The 3,538-nt window shown below is 39.5% G+C and overlaps 1 pseudogene; it reads right to left on the bottom strand.

Moving 5' to 3' along the window:
- Positions 1 to 1,704: 1,704 nt before the first annotated feature.
- Positions 1,705 to 2,760, bottom strand: LOC138680814 (transcription initiation factor IIB-like; annotated as a pseudogene).
- Positions 2,761 to 3,538: the final 778 nt, after the last annotated feature.

The raw sequence follows: 3,538 nt of genomic DNA, 5'->3' as shown, positions 1-3,538 counted from the left end.
ACATGACAAGCAAGGGGTCTGATTTTTCTAAATGGTCGGATGCTGCTCAGCAGGCATTTTCCTCCTTTAAGAGTTGTTTTGACACTGCACCTATAATCAATAGTCAACCAGATGTTTCTCCACCTTTTGTCGTACAGGTGGATGTGTCCGAGATAGGGGTTGGGGCTGTGTTGTCTCAGGGTCAGTCCCCTGCTAAATGGCAACCGTGCACCTTCTCTTACAAAAAATTATCCTCGGCTGAGAGAAATTATGATGTGGTTAATAGGGAGCTTTTGGAAATTAAATTGGCGTTCGAGGAATGGTGACATTGGTTGGAGGGGGCTGTCCATCTGCCCGTTGTTGTGCACCTTGCTTCTCCCTCACCCAGCGTGAGTTTGGTCCTGTGTATCAACAATTGCGATAATGGTGGAAAGAAAGACTAAATTTTTTGTAGCAGACTGGATCATGCATTCGAGTTGTGTTCGTGCCCTTTCTATTTGTTCTTTCCATCCCTTTGTCGTTGTCTTTCTTTTAACTTTATTAACTATGCAACATTTCTATAAACCTTGTGATTTACATAATTCCCCAATTTTTCCTTCTTGGTCTTCCAATTTCATGGTTTAGGAGTGTAGCTAGTGAAATTACAAATTATATTTATCTGGATCTTACTATTTCTAAACAGAAAATAATTAAGGCTGAAGTCAGACTGTTAGTCAGAAGCCTTGAAGTCAGAAAATAATTAAGGCTGAAGTCAGACTGTTAGTCAGAAGCCTTGAAGTCACTAGGAATGGTGCAAGGAGGAATAAACTAAATAAACAACAGAATAGAACAGAAAAAAATGTTATTTGATGATAAACGGGGTAGAGTGTGAGAAAGGCTAAAAGATGGTACATTTAGAACTGGGTGCATGGGCCGCAGGGCAACCACAGGTACAATTAAATGTACTGAAAGTATGTCAACCCAACAGATGAATAGTGAGTCACACATGAAGATAAGATGGAATACAAATGTGGGAAGTAGCTGAAACATTATTGAGAAAATATGTCTAAAAATCATAATGTACAGAGGTGGTACATTTGCAATGTGTACGTGTCTGACAGACTTTTCATGTTTTATTTTGATTTGATAATGTTTCAAGCACAGCAAGCTACTTTTTTGTAAGTATCAATTCTTGCTTGTGTTGTGGAATTTCTAATGTATTTCTAAGGGGTACTTTATTGTAGAAAAGTATGTATGTGTCACTTAATAAATCTGCTTATAATCAATAAAGAAAATGTGAATTATATCAAGTTTGGCATTTAAACAAATTGGACGTGAAAGTTGAAGCTTTCCATTTTAGTGCAGCTAATAACTAGAGCATTTACAGGGATTATAAGTGGCAACAAAAAGTTTGCTACAGAAAGATCACTTTACAATAACTGCTAATGTGCATATAAAATAAGACAACAGCATAAATTTAGGAGATATGCTAGATTGTGGTTGGGAAAGACAGCATGAAATCGCTTGTTAAAAAAAATGTATGATTTTAATACCATAAGAAAAAATGATCCTTTATATTGTGAATATTAAAAAAAACAAGACTATTGGTAGACATTTAATTAACACATATTCAGAAAAATGTTACACATTTCACACTTTCATTGCAATTCAATGAGTAAGGGCACTGGAATCCTGAGAGCGGTTTCAGCATTTCTAGAACTCTCATCTGTAAACAGCACTATTTTGAAAATGCTTGGAATGTTTTATTAGACTTGCTGCAGATTTGCACCAATTTTACTTGACGTCTCTGCATCAACTTGAAATAAAACCATAATCAAAAGGGTCGACTATTTCAGAATCGCATGGGGGGTGCATCTTATAACTGCGTCAACTTGTCGACAGGTGTGTCAAACTTGAAGTCCGCAGGAAACAAGTCTGGAGCCCGCGGGTAGATGAGTCTGTAGGACTGTCGGATGGTTACATCAGCAACGCCTGCGATGTCACCGATCTCTTTCTGCGTTCTCTTTTCGGCAGATGCTTGTGAAGCCATGTAAATGGCAGCAGTTGCCACCGATATGGGACTTCTTCCAGGCACCAAGTCCACCTCCACAGCCTTGCATGCGATGCAAGTAGCCGCCATCTGCACTTGTTTGCTGAGGCCCAAGTTTGAGCAGAACCTGGACATAAAGTCTCCCATAGTAATCAAATCCACATTGGTTTCCAACGCTTTCAAGATCAGCTTGAAACATTTGCCAATTTCTTTCTTGGAGATTCTTGAGACAGCGCAGATTTCTTTAAATGTTCTTGTCTACATGCAATATACAGACATGCAGAAGCTATGGCATCATTACTTCTACCCTTCAGGCTTTTCTGTTCATAAACTTGTTTAAATAAATTATTAGTCCGATCGATAATATTACATAGGAGGTATATTCGGTCTGCCATAGTTGTGATTTCCTTAAACGCGTTCATCATGGCGCGGTCTGAACTGCTCATCGTCCTATGGTTCTGATATTTGGAATTTCCAAACTCATCAAAACTCGCTGCACCCGTTCCCTTCCCGATCACTGTACTCAGGTCTCCACCACTGAGAAGAGGATTCTGGATATCTCCAACTCTAGATGAATCTTTGGAAGCTTTGTCGTTGCTGAAGGTTCTCCATTCAGAGCCAACGTCAATAACTCGATCACCTACGACAAGTTCTGAGCAGATCATGTCCCCTGCTCTATAATCTTCAACCAAAATGGCTTCAGACTGATTTGGACAAGTCACTCTTGGTTCCACACGACTCATAGACGCCATTATGAAGGCATCTGTTCTACCCGACGAGTCTATTTTGAAGTTTTTGCATCTCAGTATCAAGCATAGGTACAGACTAAAGTTCTGGTTGCTTCAGAAATATGGGTGAAATTGTAGAATCTCGTTGTGACGGCCCAGTATTTAATCTTAACTATCCACACGTCTATTGTCAGTTGGCCAGGATTGTTATCTATATGTTGACTTTTGAATTTGTGTTTGTTCTTTGGTTAGTCAAGAAAGCACAGACTTTTGTTCGTCGCCCGCAATATTGACTTTTAAGTTGACATTTGTTGCAACATATTGTGTCGTTATCTTGGATGATAGAGATGCAGGAAAATTGAAAAATAGATGTTTGTTAATATGTTGATTACACATTGTCCAGGCCAGCTAGTTTGCTGACCTGCAAAACAGAGAAAAACAAACTATGCAAATTTATTAAATACTCAAACAATGGGAGATAATTTCATCACACCTTCCTCTTGACCTCCGGATGATGGCTTGAAGGACAACAGTTGTGAACTATATAAGTTGGATATGTCTCTGTAAAGGTTATCCCAGAGATCCAGAGATCCAAATATCCAGAGAACCAGAGACTTTTCACATATCCACAGCCAGGAGCACTCAGCAGCCAGGGCATCATGGCTACAACAGGAGGGACACAGATGTGAAATTATATAGTATGCCAGCATAGCAGACCACAGCCCTGCTGGAAGAATACAGTATTCCTGCATTGACCATCTCTGAACCCATGGATACATTTGGGGAAGCCAGGATTTGGACC

This window comes from Ranitomeya imitator, chromosome 5, assembly GCF_032444005.1.
Source record: "Ranitomeya imitator isolate aRanImi1 chromosome 5, aRanImi1.pri, whole genome shotgun sequence".
In the NCBI taxonomy this organism is placed as follows: Eukaryota; Metazoa; Chordata; class Amphibia; order Anura; family Dendrobatidae; genus Ranitomeya; species Ranitomeya imitator.
The sequence above is the reverse complement of the archived record's forward strand: the minus strand, read 5'-3'. Positions and strand labels throughout refer to the sequence as shown.